This window comes from Natator depressus, chromosome 2 (assembly GCF_965152275.1).
Source record: "Natator depressus isolate rNatDep1 chromosome 2, rNatDep2.hap1, whole genome shotgun sequence".
In the NCBI taxonomy this organism is placed as follows: domain Eukaryota; kingdom Metazoa; phylum Chordata; order Testudines; family Cheloniidae; genus Natator; species Natator depressus.
The window spans coordinates 138,066,680-138,084,083 of NC_134235.1; the positions used below are offsets into that span (position 1 = coordinate 138,066,680).

General features: G+C 49.8%; 1 non-coding gene across 1 annotated transcript; it reads right to left on the reverse strand.

Annotated features, from left to right (window-relative positions):
- Positions 1 to 6,023: 6,023 nt before the first annotated feature.
- Positions 6,024 to 6,092, reverse strand: LOC141983592 (small nucleolar RNA SNORD123). The gene has a single exon (XR_012638430.1). It is a non-coding gene; the product is annotated as a small nucleolar RNA SNORD123 (small nucleolar RNA).
- Positions 6,093 to 17,404: the final 11,312 nt, after the last annotated feature.

Here is a 17,404-nt window from a genome sequence, read left to right on the forward strand (position 1 = left end):
TGAGCTGTGTCTATATGGTTATGCTGGCAATAACTGCAGCACAGTAGCTATGCTGCAATAGTCCCTATAGTATAGATATGGCCTTCGTAATGGTGCAGCTGGACCAGAGACTCACCCAAACTCTTCTCATACAGGGGTGGGAATCGGCAGCTAAGCCAACACTCCGATCACTTAAACATCAATTATCTCCCCTGGGGTGAAGCTGACTGTGCCTAATTAGCGGATTAGAATGGGCTGGGAAGGATTAAAGAGCTAGCTAATGCATTAACACACAGGGTAAAAGGAGGCATAGGAGGAGAGAGGCAGGCTAGCAGAACCAGGATGAAGAAAGATCTTTGAGTGGAGAGATTGCTTCCCTTTCCACTCCCTGGCAGAGGAGCGATGGATGCTGTAAACAATATGGTGTATAGGTCACAAAAGGTGGTGGAAAGACAATGTAAATAAACTACATGGTAGTGTATAACAAATGAAGGTTTTGGAATAGCCTGAGTAGACAGAGGAGAAGACAGGAGCAAGACTCCATCCTGTCACAAGGGGCCGACAAAGTTCAATTAGGTAGAAACAATTGCTAATCTCACCTGAGCTGGTCTGGAGTCAAAACAGGTGAGACTGCATTGCTAGTGAACTAGAATCAGCCATCCTGTCCCCCAGCGTATGCTTATATTACACCTTTAAGAATGAGTGTTGTTTTCTGGAAAGATAGGTTTATTAAATCAAATTCTGGCTTTTTAGCAGTTTATACAGGAATGGTATTCCCATTCTTAGGACAGTCGCATAAAAATTCCAACACACTGCTCTAAGCATCCAGCAAACACAGCGTACAATCAAGTTTCCTACCATGTCACTTAAAGTGACAGTTCTTGTTAATCAAAATACAATAAAATACAACAATAAAACCAATATCAATATAATATCCAAATTATATTCTAGATACAATCTTTTTCAACATAAAATCATTTAAGCAATTGCAATTATTCCAGGTTCCTCACACTAACCTAAGATGAAGATATATATCTATAAGCATTAAAAATACCAAAAACCTACCAAACTTTAAAAGAACATTAAGGAGGCAAAGTCAAACACTCAAAAGTTAGGTAATGCCAGAATTAGCATTACCCACTGAGTTTTAATTCTGCCTTCTTGTAATGATTCAGTTTTGAATTACATTCATTTTTTCCCACATCAGGGTCAGCAGCATTTGTGCCCAACACTTTCAGGTCCTCAGCACAGATCTCTTCCAATTCAGCTGAGAGATCAACTGATAACAGAAAGAGGCTGTAAGCCTGTATGTGCAACAGTGCTTAGAGGGAGACATGCTATACTTTTTGCTAGTGAATTACACAACTGTGAAACAGCAGTGGAATACTGGTTATTGGAATTCCTGAATTCTGTTCCTGGCTCTGTGAACAGGGTGTGGCTTACTGGTTAGAGCAATGCTTATAGACAGAATAAGCAAGCACACAGATTTGGCAGGTTCATTCAGAAATGTGATCTGGCTGTAAAATTATAAATCTGGATTCTATTCTCAATTCTGCCTGAGGTGATTTTGTACAATCTCTTAGTTATCATGTTTGTAAAATACGGAGAATTGTACTCATCTACTATATAGGAGAAGTATGAGGCCCTGGACAGTAGCAAGCGATGTGAACTGCATAGAAATATTATTAGCAGTCAGTAGAAGAGGTGAGGCTAATACCTATGATCTTCTGTGTCCCTGTCTGGCACCTTTCTTTGCCAGAGGGTATTTAGTATGGGAAAGTCTCACTTTCATATGCATTTGACATTTTATCTTATATGCAAGCAGGCAGGGATAGGGCTGCTAAATGCATGGGTGTCCACACAAGGTGCATCATAGTTTGCAGGACTGCCAGCATGGCTTCCCTGTTACAGATAGAAAGAAATGGGGTACCTATCCTCCCACTATTTCTCTTTTTGTTATGAATTGTGTTTTTAATAGCTTGTCAGAACACCTAAACTTGGAACTGATGTATTTTCAATGTCTAAATAAAAAAAAAAATAAAATAAATATGTTCCTAACTGTTTTTAAAGCTCTTTGAGATGCATAGCTTGGAGGTTTCTATAGAAGTATTTTATACATCACAATAAAAAATAAAGTGGTCAAATGTAAGGCATAATTTTGTTCACAATTTCAGGACTAATATAACCAGTTTTTTTAAAAAAATAAAATAATAATATACCTAGCTTTTATATTATCAAGAAATTAAACAAAGTGTGGCAGGAACCTAGGAAAAGGCCAGCTGAAATTTTATACTGCCCATAATTTTATATAATTTTATACTGCTATTATTAGGCCATCTGGATGGAGAAGGAAAACCTAGTCAGAGAAAGAAGTAATTTGACATACCTCATAAACATAAAAGATTTTGACCATCGTTATATTGAGGAGTACTTCAGTCTCATTTTCTTCAATGAGACTATTTACAGATTGAAGTACTACTGAATGTGAATGAGGCCTTGTCTACAAGAGAAAATTGCACTGTTGTAACCTAAGGTGTGAATTTACACCAATTTAATTAAACTAGAACAAAGTCTTGAATTGACACGGTTATCAGAATGGCTTTTTTGTAGGGCTGTAATGTAATCGCAGTTAATTCATGTGATTAACTCTAAAAAATTAACTGCGATTAAAAAAATTAATCGCACTGTTAAACCATAGTATACCAATTGAAATTTATTAAATATTTTTGGATGTTTTTCTAAATTTTCAAATATATTGATTTCTATTACAAAACAGAATAAAAAGTGTACAGTGCTCACTTTATATTATTTATTACAAATGTTTGCACTGTAAAAATGATAAAAGAAATACTATTTTTAATTTTACCTCATGCAAGTACTGTAGTGTAATCTCTTTATTGTGAAAGTGTACCTTACAAATGTAGATTTGTTGTTACATAACTGCACTCAAAAACAAAACAATGTAAAACTTTAGAGCCTAGAAGTCCACTCAGTCCTACTTCTTGTTTGGCCAATTGCTAAGACAAACAAGTCTGTTTACATTTATGGGGGATACTGTTGACTGTTTCTTATTTACAGTGTCACCTGAAATTGAGAACAGGCGTTCGCATGGCACTTTTGTAGCTGGTGTTTCAAGGTATTTATGTGCCAGGTATGCTAAACATTCATATGCCCCTTCATGCTTTGCAGAGGACATGCTTCCATGCTGATGATGCTTGTTTAAAAAATAATGCATTAATTACATTTGTGACTGAACTCCTTGGGGGAGAACTGTATGTCTCCTGTTCTGTTTTACCCACATTCTGACATGTATTTCATGTCATAGCAGTCTCAGATTATGACCCAGCACATGTTTGAACATAAGACTTTCACAGCAGATTTGACAAAACGCAAAGAAGGTACCAATGTGAGATTTCTAAGGATAGACACAGCACTCAACCCAAGGCTTAAGAATCTGAAATGCCTTCCAACATCTGAGAATTACGAGGTGTGAAGAATGCTTTCAGATGTCTTAAAAGAGCAACACTCCAATGTGTAAACTACAGAACCTGAACCACCAAAAAAGAAAATCAACCTTCTGCTGGTGGCATCTGACTCACATGATGAAAATGAACATGCATTGGTCCACTCTGCTTTGGATCATTATCGAGCAGAACCCATCATCAGCATGGACACGTCTTCTGGAATGGTGACTGAAGCATGAAGGGACCTATGAATCTTTAGCACATCTGGCAAGTAAATATCTTGTGATGCCGGCTACAACAGTGGCATGCGAATGCCTGTTCTCACTTTCCAGTGACATTGTAAACAAGATGTGGGCAGCATTATCTCCTACAAATTGTAACCAAAATTGTTTGTCTGAGCCATTGGCTGACGTAGAACTGAGTGGACTTGTAGGTTCTAAAGTTTTACATTTGTTTTATTTTTGAATGCAGTTATATTTTGTACATATTTCTACATTTATAAGTTCAACTTTCATTATAATGAGATTGCACTATAGTACTTGTATTAGGTTGTAATAAAAAATAAATATACAATTGTACACTTTGTATTCTGTGTTCTAATTGAAATCAATATATTTTAAAATGTAGAAAACATCCAAAAATATTTAAATAAATTGTATACTATTGTTTAACAGTGCGATTAATTTTTTTAATCATGATTAATTTTTTGTAATCTCTTGACAGCCCTACTTTTTTGTTTTGTTTTTTGTTTACTTGAAATCAATTTGGCATACATTTAAACTAAACTGAACAAAGACACTTTGAAATCAAAATAAGAGTGTCCAGTTAACTTAAATTGGTGTAACTTTCCACATGTGGACATGTGACAGAATCTAGCCCTACGTAGGTAGGCTTTTTTTTTTTTTTTTTTTTTTAGATTAAAATAGGTGGGCAACTCTGCAAGATAAAAAGGGATAGTGCAGAGGCACCCAAAAATGCATTCCAAATCTTTTATTTTTAAATAAAATATTTATTTTACATTTAAATCTAAATAATAGATTTAAATTAGGGCTGTCAAATGATTAAAAAAATCATGATTAATTACAAGATTTAAAAAGTCTTGATTAGTCACAATTTTAATTGCACTGTTAAGAATAGAATATCATATATTTAAATATTTTTGGTGTTGTCTACATTTTCAAACACATTGATTTCAATTACAACACAGAATACCAAGTGTACAGTGCTCACTTTATATTATTTTTATTACAAATATTTGCACTGTAAAAAACAAACAAAAGAAATAGTATTTTTCAATTCACCTCATACAAATACTGTAGTGCAGTCCCTGGCCCCTATAGGCACCCCTCCCCCAGTGCCCCGCTCCCATGGGATCCCCAGCAGTCCATCGCCTCTGGGTCCCACTGGCTCCCCAACCCCCCATCACCTCCGGCCTCATTACCTCCCTGCCCCAGCGCTTAATTTGTATTGAGAGAGGTGCTGGGGCTCAGCCCCCACACAAATTCAGCTCTGAAGGCAATGCCGCCATCAGCAGCAGCACAGAAGTAAAGGTGGCATGGTATATAGTGTATTGCCACCCTTACTTCTGTGCTGCTGCTGTGATTCACGGTGCCTGGCACTCAGCCTGCGGCTTAAGGTAGGCTCTCACATGGGGGCTGCGTCTTGCTGAAGCCCATGGCCATTCTGCAGCCCTCTGATCACTCCTGGATCACCAGAATAACCATTTCAGATTTTGGTTTGGTGTGAGAGAATATGTCTGTGTGTTGGGGACGCGATGTCTCTTTAAGCAGAGCTCTCAGAAGCCTGGGTGCTTTTTCAGCCAGCAGCAACTGCTATCGGTAGCACTCACTCCTGAGTGAGCAGCAGCAGCTGGCTGGTTCCCCCTGCTCCCTGACTGCAGCTCAGTGGCAACAGGCTATACAGGCAGGGAGAGGGTGACACCTTGACATCAGGCTGACATCAGGCTGGGGAGTGGGGCAGTTTGGCCTGGGGCGGCTCCATGGGGGTGGGGAGCCACCGAGTCCTGTCTCCAGAGGTGTGGGATTTACGCTTGTTAAAAAAACCAAAAACATTAAATTTGTTTTGAGTGAATTGCATGCATTAACTGAGATTAATTGACAGCCCTAATTTAAATCCATGACAGACAATTTTTCAATAAAGATTGGAAGTTTTTCTAAAAGCTATGCTCAAGGAATTATTTTGAGGAAGTTCTGTGGCCGGTGCTATACAGCAGGTCAGACTAGATGATCACAGCAGTCCTTTCTGGCCTTAAAATCTATGAATAAATGTAATAAGACCATGCCTTAGGTCTCTAACTTTTTTAATTTAAACAAAATCTTCTCACTTCTTTTTAGAGAGCACAGATATAATCAGTTTCTCTTACTGCCATTCATAATAGAAGTCAGTAGCTGTGTTTCTTCAAGCCTCTGTTTATTCTCACTCCAACTTTGTTCTTCATCTCTAAGATGTCAGTTCAGGAAAGTGGCTGAAATGAAAGAGAAATAAAGACAAACACACACACAAATCATTTGATTGAAGAGACAGATTCCAAAATATTGCTTTTTCCCTAGAAAATATGAAGGTGAATCAGGAAATGGATGGTCTTTTCAAGTCACATGAATCAGTACCCCAGGATTCATCATTTTCACCAGATTTCTTTTAACAGTTACATAAAAATGTATTAACTATCCTAGCTATCATAGATGTTTTAAAATGAAAAATAAGAGGTAATTATTAAAGTGAATTTCAAGAACATATTAATATCCATTTCATGTAGTTGTGTTGAAAATGCCAGCTTAATGGTATGTGTCAGGATTCACAAAGATGTAATACAAAATTATTTATGAAGAACCTTATTTATGAAGAACCCACCATGTGTGGCAGAGCTGGTTTAAAAAAAAAATGCAGACAATTTATCATTTTGGTCAAACTTTCAGATTTTTCAGAAAACAATTACCGTCCTATAAATTGGTTGAAAAACAGCAAAAACATTTAGTCAAATATTTTTGTCAAATTTTTGAAAATGTTCAACCAGCAATATTGTGCAGCAGTCTGACCTTTCATCTATGGTAGGGCAGCTCAATAGTATGAGAGGCAGCAAGGCCTAGTGCAGGGGTGGGAAAACTACAGCCCACAGGCCAGATCCGGTCCACAAGCTTCCGCTGGGGAGCAGGGTATGGAGCTTGCCCCACTCTGGTGCTCCAGCCGGGGTGCAGAGTCGGGGGCTGCACCACCTGGCTCGGCCCTGCTCTGGCACTCTAGCTGGGGTGCTGGGTTGAGGGCCACACCACGTGGCTCCCAGAAGCAGCCACATGACCCCGCTCCGAGGGTTGGGGGCCGCTCCATGCATAGGAGCCGGAGAAGGGACATGCCACTGCTTCTGGGAGCCTCTTGAGGTAAGCACTGTTCGGAACCTGCACCCCTGAGCCTCTCCCCACGCCCAACCCCCTGCCCCAGCTGTGATCCCCCTCCTTCTCTCCAAACCCCTTGATCCCAGCCCAGAGCACTCTCCTGCACCCCAAACCTCTCATCTCCATCCCCACCACAGAGCCCACACCCCCATCTGGAACCTGCACCTCTTCCCGCACCCCTGCCCCAGCCCTGATCCCCCTCTCACCCTCTGAACCACTCGGTCCTAGTTCAGAGCACCTTCCTACACACCAAACTCCGCATCCCCAGAGCCTGCATCCCCAAACAGAGCCCTCACCCCAACCCCAATTTTATGAGCATTCATGGCCCGCCATACAATTTCTATTCCCCGATGTGGCCCTCAGGCCAAAAAGTTTGCCCACCCCTGAACTAGTGGCTGTTTTTAAATCACCCTGAATACTGTGATGCTTCTTGGGGGCATCCAGGGCTATAAGGCACCTTACTACTGTGACGGGTTGGATCAGAGAAATCCCCTTGGGGCTGCCATCTAATGTGCCAAGACTACTTCTGCCCCTGCTTTCCCTGCCAGCTTGGGACTCCAGCACCTTGTCTTGCTGAGCCAGACAGGCCAGTCAGCTCCAACACAGACCCAGGGTCTGAACCATGTGCCCCAAAGCTGCAGACTTAACTGAAAGCAACTTAAGAAATGTTCCTGTCTTTGACACTCAGATGCCCAACTCCCAATGGTAACCAAACCCCAAATAAATCCATTTTACCCTGTATAAAGCTTATACAGGGTAAACTCATAAATTGTTCACCCTCTATAACACTGATAGAGAGATATGCGCAGCTGTTTGCCCCCCCAGCTATTAATACATATTCTGGGTTAATTAAGAAGTAAAAAGTGATTTTATTAAATACAGAAAGTAGGATTTAAGTGGTTCCAAGTAGTAACAGACAGAACAAACTGAATTACCAAGCAAAATAAAATAGAACATGCAAGTCTATGTCTAAGAAAACTCAATACAGATAAAACCTCATCCCTAGAGGAATTCCAGTAAGCTTCCTTTTACAGACTAGTCTCCTTCTAGTCTGGGTCCAGCAATCACTCAGACCCCCTGCAGTTACTGTCCTTTGTTCCAGTTTCTTTCCGGTATCCTTGGGGGTGGAGAGGCTCTCTCTTTAGCCAACTGAAGACAAAATGGAGGGGTCTCTCACAGGCTTAAATAGACTTTCTCTTCGGGATGGAGGCCCCCTCCTCTCTCCTATGCAAAGTCCAGTTACAAGATGGAGTTTTGGAGACACATGGGCAAGTCACATGTCCATGCATGACTCAGAACTTACAGGTAACAGCCATGGCTCACATGCTAGCTTGGACGTCCTCAGGTAGACTTCTTATGTGGATTGGAGCCTCCCAAGATCCATTGTCCCTTAAGTGCTTCTTGATTGGGCATTTAATTCGCACATTCCTTTCTCAAGCAGCTGACCAAATGCTTTACAAAGGCCTTAAAAATCAAGCCAGTACACAGCCAATATTCATAACTTCAAATACAAATAGCATTAATAGATTCAGTAGATCATAACCTTTACATATAGATGTTACATGGCATATGTAGCCTAAAACATATTCCAGTTATGTCATATATATATTGTGACAAAGTTCCTCCTCTACCTTGGTGGGTCTTGCGCTTATTGGAGGATTTGCTTGCCTCAGAGATTGACGGCAGCCCGCAGTTTGGCTGTTTTCGTGAACCCACAGTCCAGGTCAGCTCCTCCGGTATCAAGTAGGGAGTTGGGGGGGGATGGAGGGATGGGGGAACCCGGGCCTGCCCTCTACTCCAGGTTCCCGCCCAGGGCCCTGTGGATTGCAGCTGTCTACAGTGGCTCCTGTAACAGCTGCGTGACAGCTACAACTCCCTGGGCTACTTCCCCATGGCCTCCTCCCAACACCTTCTTTATTCTCACCACAAGATCTTCCTCCTGATGACTGATAATGCTTGTACTTCTCAGTCTTCCAGTAGTATGCCTTCTCACTCTCAGCTTTTTGCGCTTCTTGCTCCCAGCTCCTCACATGCACACCACAAACTGAAGTGAGCTCCTTTTTAAACCCAGGTCCTCTGATTAGCCTGCCTGTTTTAATTGATTCTGGCAGCTTCTGGATTGGCTGCGGGTGTTCTAATCAGCCTGTCTGCCTTGTTTCCAGAAAGTTCCTGATTGTTTTGGAACCTTCCCTGTTACCTTACCCAGGGAAAAGGGACCTACTTAACCTGGGGCTAATATATCTGCCTTCTAGACCTAGGTCTGTGATTTGATACCTTGTATGTTATGAAGAATCATGTCTTATGTAAAACTGTAAAGTAAATATCTTTGTAAATAAAAAAAAAAAAAAAAAAACCTTCCCTGTTACCTTACCCAGGGAAAAGGGACCTACTTAACCTGGGGCTAATATATCTGCCTTCTAGACCTAGGTCTGTGATTTGATACCTTGTATGTTATGAAGAATCATGTCTTATGTAAAACTGTAAAGTAAATATCTTTGTAAATAAAAAAAAAAAAAAAAAAAACCTTCCCTGTTACCTTACCCAGGGAAAAGGGACCTACTTAGCCTGCTCTCCTGCTGCCCTCTGGCCTGGGCTTTCCTTGCTTTTTGCCCCTGCTTTCGGCTTCCCCCCTGACCGGTCCAGACGCTCTGCCCCCTTTCTTTTCTTTTTGTTGTTTTTTTTTCTTCTCTGCTGTTGCTAGAGTGCTGGCCGGCTGCCGGCTGGCTGTTAGCCCCCCGCCCCGCCCGCCCTCGGATGCTGCTGCCGCTCCAGCTGAAACACCCCCCCTGAGAGAGGGGGGGCCTGCCGGCCTGCTCCCCAGAGGGCGGGAGTGGAAGGACCCAGCCCCCAGACCCAGTCGCTTGCCGTTTGTTTGTGGACCCATATTTGGTCGAGAGGACTTTTATCATCTGCTCCGGCATCCCTGGAATGTTGTAGCTGCAAAAAAGAAAGCCCAGAACAGAGGAGGAAAAAGCCGTCTACCAGAGGAACACCACCCGGGAAATCTACAAATCGCCATGGAGGGGGCCTAAGACTGAGTAACTTTCGAAGTGTGCTCTCGAGTGGGGGGAGGCCTTGACTGTGTCTTAACTGTGTTTGTAGGGACACAGGGGGTGTGGCACGGAGCTGCCCCCTGATCCATCTGTGTCCTCCCAACCCCCACACTACGATCTTCACCCCCTGCACTCCACCAACTTTGCTGGCTGTCTAACATCTGCCTCTGGACTCAGCTGCTTGCCCTGATTCCACCGCGTGGGCCAGAAGCACCAGCCAACCAAAGAGGACTCTCTGGACAAGCATACGGTGGTTCATGTACCCCCCCGCCGCCCTGAACTGTCCACCCCACAGCTTGTCCCTTTCTACCTGACCCCAACTCCTGTTAACCTCCTGCCACCGCCCCCGCTGGGGCATCGGCAATGGAGGGCACTGGGGTGACCTCCACCGCTGCCATGCCCATCGCCTACCCAGACTCTAGGGAAGCCCCCCCAGCCGGCGGGAAAGGCCAGGGCAAGAAGAAGGGGAAGGGCCTCGCTAAAACCACCGGGCCCTCCATGGCAGGGGCCACCCCCACTGCTGCGGCCCCACCACCGACCACGGCGTCCTTCCCCGCTGCCTCCTCCACCAGCTCTGCGGGTGTCCCTCCCTCAGCCCCCAGGATGTACACCTGGGAGGCGGCAGCCCCCCGCCAGCCACCTCGTCATCTCTCCTGCCCACCGCCTCCGCCATCATCAATAGCGGCCGGGGCCCCTTTCCCACCATGACAAGGAAGCACGGTGTCCGATGCCTCCTGGTGCCCGCCTCGCCCCACGTGGAGACCTACGTGCGGGCGTTGGTGAGGGTGGTGGGGCCCTCGGCCATGGTGGCGACCTCCAAAATGGACGGGAAGGTCGTCTTCTTCTTAGCATTGGAGGCTGCCGCCCAGAAAGCGGTGGAGAGGGGCCTGGCGGTGGGGGGCTGTTTGTCCCCCTAGAGCCACTGGAGGACCTGGGCGTCCGCCTGGTCCTGACCTCTGTCCCTTGTTTTCTCCCTAATGCTGCCCTGCTACCTGCCCTTTCCACCCTGGGGAAACCTGTTTCTGTCATCAGCCCTCTCCCGTTGGGCTGCAAGGACCCCACCCTCCGTCACATCTTTTCCTTCCACCGGCAAGTGCAACTTTTACTGCCGTCGGTGGCGTGTGACGGAGTGGCGCTTGAAGGGTCCTTCCTAGTCCCCCACCAGGGGGCCCGTTACCGGGTGTACTTTTCCACGGGAGAGGCCCGGTGCTACCTCTGCCGGGCGTCGGGGCATGTCCAGAGGGACTGCCCCTTAGCCCGGCAAGGAGGGGCATCTGAGATCCCCAAGACCCGGCAGGATATCGGCCCCGTCATTGCCGATGCCCCTAGCCGCCCAGTACCCGAACCCGCCCCCCCGCTTCTTCGGACCACCGCTACTCCCGCTCAGGCCCAAGGGGCACCTCCCCTACAACGCCGAGACGAGCGGGAGAGCCCCACCTTCGCTGCTGACAATCTAGCGGGGCCTATGGAGGAGGGTGTGGCGGAGATACCATCAGGCATGAGAGAGAGCCTGCCCCAGGGAGAATCCTCCCTCCCCTATGCTGCCCCACCGTTCTACCCCAAGTCCCTGAGCCATCGCCTTTACCCCCTGACATGACCCCTGCTAACCAGCCCCAGATGATGCCATGGAGGGCTGGGCCCTAGTCCAGGGGAAGCGAGGCAAGTGGAAGGCTCAAGCTCTGCCTCATCTACCCGAGGCCGAGGCCCCCCGGAAGACCAGGAAGGGGGGCACCGATGCCGAACCTTCCGCTTTGCCCACGAGTGCGTCCCATCCACCGGTGCCAGCCGGGAAAGACGTGGCAGCACCGGAGGGTAGTGTCTCCCCTCCACGGGAGACCCTCCCCTCCGAGACCCTCGAGGAAGCCCCTTCTGTCCTGATGCTACCCGAAGCCCCCGTGAACCCCGAGGCAACCGTCGTGGCGGGTGCCGGCGGGGAGTACCCTGGGGCGGCGGAAAGTGTCCTCTTCTCCATGTTCGAGCAGATCGAGGCCTTAGATCTGACCCCGGTCGCCCAGGGAGAGGACGACCTTTTGCCAGCAAATCTCGATCTGGGCGACCTCACTCCACCCCTGTTTTCCCCATGCTACCTCCACTTAACTGCTGCTTCCGCTCCCACCTCCGAGGAGCCCCTGGACTCCTCCACCGACCCAGCCGCTGATGGCACCCCGCTGACGACCACTGAGCCTGCTCAGGTGACAGCCGGCGCCACGCGGCCGGGACACGAGTCGCCAGGGGCACCCCGCGTTGGTGCGGAGCAATCGACTTCCTTCTCGGGCGGGGGCCCTACAGAAGATAATCCACCTCCTGATGCTGTGGCTGCTAAATCCACCACAGAGCGCGCGCCCAGTGTCACCGAGAGCTCCCTCCCCACCCCCTTAACCTTGAGCCTGATCGGGAGGTGCCACCATCCAGCTGCTTGCCTTCCAAAACCCAGAACCTCGCCTCTGCCCCTGCCCCTATCCAATTTACCTCCTGCAATGTCATTGCCACCCCTGGGGCTGTCTCCTTCCCTTTCCCAACTGATGACGCCCAGGGAGCGGCCTTTGTGTTCTCCTGCCCTGACCCATTAGGAGCTGCTATTTTCCCTCCACCGCCCCCTATTGCCCCAGAGCTTGAGGCGGGCCTAGAAGCTCCAGCCCATCAGGCACCCCGTCGGGGGTCTGCACCCTGCTTGTCCGTTTTAGTAGACCACAGGGCTGCACCAAGGGCCCCGCTGGGGAACAACCGGGAAACCGTAACCCCCACCCCCCACCCCATGAGCTGCAAGGAGAGCTGCGGAAGTTTTTAGAGGATGTCCGTGGCTCCTGCAACAAGGTACAACTTGCTCTCCAGCGATGGGGGGACTTTTCTCAAATCCTTGGGGCCACAAGGGCCCTCATGGGGGAAGGTAAAGGGACGGGGAAGCAGTATGCCGCGGCCTACTGGTAGGTCTGCGTCTTCCGTGGACAATTACTCACCTACAGGATGGGTCACGGACTGCTGCGCAGCCCGCTGGGAGATGTGAGCATCCCTGCCAGTGAGGACCCCCCCGACCCTCCCCGTGACACCTCTCACCATCGCAACATTGAACACCCGGGGTTGTAGGATGGCTCTCCGCAGGTCCCAGGTGCTCTCCTTCCTTCGGGAGGGAGGGTACTCTGTGGTTTTCCTGCAGCAGACCCATACGGACCTGACCCCCGAAGACAGTTGACGACTGGAGTGGGGGGACAGGGTCTACTTTAGCCATGCCACGGTTCGACAGGCAGGAGTGGCAACCCTGTTCTCCCCCGACCTACGGCCCGAGGTGCTAGGGGTCGCCGAGGCCGTGCCGGGTCACCTGCTGCATCTCCGGTCCGTATGGAGGGGCTCGTGGTTAACCTCGTTAACGTCTATGCCCATCAGGCCCCGGAGCGGCTGCAATTCTACCAGCGGGCGTCTGCCTTCCTCGGCATCTTAGATTCTCACGAGTGCCTGGTCCTGGGAGGGGACTTTAATACCACCCTCGAGGAACAGGACCGCTCGGGGACCGAGCAGAGCCCGGCCGCCGCGGACACCCTCCGGGAGATAGTCGAACATCATTCCCTAGTGGACATCTGGCGCGACCACCACCCGGATGACACTTCCACGTTCACCTTTGTCCGGGTGGAAGCCCGTCGGTCGAGCCACTCCCGGTTGGACCGCATTTATTTATCACGCTTCCATCTCTCAAGAGCCCACTCTTCCAGCATTCGGCTGGCCCCATTTTCTGACCATAATCTAGCCACCGTGACAGCCTCCCTCTGTGCGGAGAGGCCGGGGCCGGCCTACTGGCATTTTAACAACAGCCTGTTGAGGATGAGGGCTTTGTGACGTCCTTCCGGGAATTCTGGCTGGCCTGGCGAGGGCAGCAGCGTGCCTTTCCCTCGGCGCGGCGATGGTGGGACCTGGGGAAGGTGCACGCCAGAATTTTCTGCCGCGACTACGCCCAGGGTACCAGCTGACGGAGAAATGCGGTGATAGAGCAGTTGGAACGGGAGGTCTTAGAGCTGGAGAGGCGTCTGGCCACCAGCCCCAAGGACCCGCTCCTCTGTGGAACGTGCCGGGAGAAGCGGGAGGAGCTCTGGGCCCTCGAGGACCATTGGGCCCGGGACGCCTTTGTTTGATCCCGCATCCGCCTTCTTCGGGAGATGGATCGTGGCTCCCGCTTCTTCTATGCCCTGGAGAAAATGAGGGGGGCCAAGAAACACATCACCTGCCTCCTGACAGAAGACGGCACCCCCCTCACGGAACCGGTGGAGATGTGCGGGAGGGCCCGAGCCTTCTACGCAAGTCTTTTCTCCCCGGACCCGACCAACCCTGGCGCTTGCAGAGTGCTCTGGGAGGAGCTCCCTACGGTCAGCGCGAGCGACTGAGACCGGCTAGAGTTGCCTCTCACTCTGGCCGAGTTCTTGGAAGCCCTCTGTCGTAGGCCCACTAATAAGTCTCCAGGCATGGACGGGTTGACCATGGAGTTCTACCACGTGTTTTGAGGGGGACCTCCGCAATTTATGAAATTGGCGTCCCGTCTCGCTTCTCAGCACGGACTACAAAATAGTAGCGAAAGCAATCTCGCTGAGGCTAGGGTCTGTGCTGGCGGACATGATCCACCCAGACCAGACCTACACCGTACTGGACCGCAGTATCTTTGATAACCTATTTCTGGTTCGGGACCTTTTGGAACTCGGGCGTAGAGACAGTCTGCCGTTCGCCCTCCTGTCCCTAGATCAGGAGAAGGCTTTCGATAGGGTGGACCACGGGTACCTCTTGAGCACTCTGCGGGCGTTTGGCTTCGGACCCCAGTTTGTGGGTTTTCTCCGGGTGTTGTACGCTTCTGCAGAGTGTCTGGTTAAGCTCAACTGGACCCTGACCGAACCGGTCAACTTCGGGCAAGGAGTACGGCAGGCATGCCCCCTCTCGGGCCAGCTGTAGGCTCTGGCGATCGAGCCCTTCCTCTGTCTCCTCCGCAGGAAGTTGACAGGGTTGGTGCTGTGGGAGCCGGAACTGCGGCTGGTCCTGTCGGCGTACGCTGATGACGTGCTCCTTGTGGTCCAGGATCTGGGTGACTTGGTGCGGGTGGAGGCTTGCCAGGCCATCTATTCGGCAGCCTCCTCCGCCCGGGTCAACTGGGTCAAGAGCTCTGGCTTGGCGGTAGGAGACTGGCGGCAGGCGAGCTCCCTCCCACCCGCGCTTCAGACCGTCCGGTGGAGCGCGGGTCTGCTGCTCTACCTCGGCGTTTACCTTTCTGCCACGCATCCCTCTCCGCCGGAGAACTGGGAAAATTTAGAGGGCGGGGTGATAGAGCGGCTCCGGAAATGGACGGGACTACTCCGATGTCTCTGCCTCTGAGGGAGAGCGCTGGTGCTTAATCAACTAGTCCTGTCCATGCTCTGGTACCGGCTCAAAACCCTGGTCCTGGCCCCGGGTTTCCTGACCAACCTCCAGACATCGATTCTGGGGTTCTTTTGGTCAGGAATGCACACTCAGGTCCGCGTCTTCCGCCTCCAGGCCTCACAGAGGCTCCTTTATGGTGCAGGCAGTTCAGCATGGAGCATACTGGCGCACGCCATCCTGTGCCGCATCCGAGGGCTCCGATATGACCGGCAGCTCTTTTATCTCTGTCCGGGAGGTCTTCCGCGAGACCTCTCCGGGCTGCCAGTCTTCTACCAGGACCTCCTCCGGACTTGGAAACTGTTTTTAACAGCCAGGTCCGTTGCGGCCACCAAGGGGGCAGATGTCCTCGCGGAGCCCCTGCCACACAACCCCCAGCTCCGTGTGCAGGTGGCGGAGTCCCGCTCAGTGCACCAGAGCTTGATCCTGGCAGAAGTCACGAGAGTCGGAGACCTCCTGGACTACGACCGGGGAGACTGGCTGGATCCCCTGACGCTCGCTCGATGCATGGGGCTGTACAGATCTTGTACCCCCCGGCGCGTACTTCAGGAGGTGAAGGCCGCTTTGCCGCCCGCTGCTATAGCTTACCTCAATCGGGTCCTGCTCGAGGGCACACCCCGCCCACCCTCTACCCCAGGCCCGCCGGACCTTTTAATTGGACCCCTGCCCTGTAGACCTAGTCGACCCCCCTCACCCCTTTACAGCGAGCTTCCAAACCGTGAACTTCCAAACCGTGAACTGCTTCCAAACCGTGCCAAGGAAACATCTATACACACTCATGCTCCACACCCTTCACGCCCTCACCCTAGTGTCCTGCCCCAACACAAAGTGGCGAGACCTTCTGCCACCTTTGGAGGATGAGCAGCCCTGGTGGGCCAGCCTATATTCCACCTTGGTTCCGAGGCCCGTCGGGGACATTAGTTGGCGGCTCCTTCACGGAGCTGTGAGCACGGGCACATACTTGGCGCGGTTCAACCCCATCCCAGATACTTGTCCCTTTTGTGGTGTAAGGGAAACCCTGGTGCACGTATATTTGGAGTGCGCCAGGCTGCATCCCCTGTTCCGACTCCTCACAAATCTTTTATTACGTTTTTGGTTGCATTTTTCCCCTCACCTTTTTATTTATGCACTCCCCATCCATGGCCTCACAAAGTCGTGGGATCTCCTAGTTAATCTCCTCCTGGCCCTGGCTAAAAAGGCCATCTATAAAACCAGAGAGAGGAGGTTGGCTGATGGAGTTTCCTGTGACTGTGGGGCCGTTTTCCGATCCTCGGTTCGTTCACGTATCGGGGCGGAGTTCCTCTGGGTGGCGTCCACCGACTCCCTTGATGCTTTTGAGGAGCGGTGGGCGCTGTCTGAGGCCCTCTGCTCGGTGTCCCCGTCCGGCTCCCTTTGTTTTGACCCTTTGATTAGGGGAGAGAGTAAGGGACCCCAGCCCCAGCCATTGCTGCTGCGGACACCACCACCTTAGAGGGGTCCTTTCACACGTGGGTGCATGTGCTCCCCCCCCCGCCCCGGGTTGTCCACCCCACAGCCTGCCCCTTTTGTTGGGTGCTTTCAGAGGAGGGAATTGTTGGTGACACTTGGGCATGGGTGCCAGGTAACTCGAGGGGGTGGCAGACCTTCAGAGTCGATGAAGCCCCCTCACTCTGGACCACCAGGTAACTCGGAAGGGTGGAAGACCACGAGAGTCGAGGAAGCCCCCCGCTCTGGGCCCAGGCAAGCTTGAACACTTCCCTCCCCTGAAGCTAATGAGAAAACAATTGTGATTGGTTGCTGTGTTACACATTGCATATGCTGTTGTTTTGTTTTGTAAGTGTGTTATGCAAATAAAAAAATATCTTTTCTGCTTTAAAAAAAATCACTCTCCTGTAGCCAGTGACCCTGTCACAAAATATATATATTGTATATATATATTCATAAGCATATTTCCATAAAACCTTATGGGGGGCACCATCACAACTACCAGCTGAATTAGTGTGAGGAAGCCTTGTCTGTGCTTGCTGTGGGTTAGCTCCCCAACTCCACTGGCCACAAGCAACATAAACACTCCCCTCTAGGCCTCTCTGGCCCTGTTGTCACTCTGCAGGTTAGGGATAGGCACACTCCAACC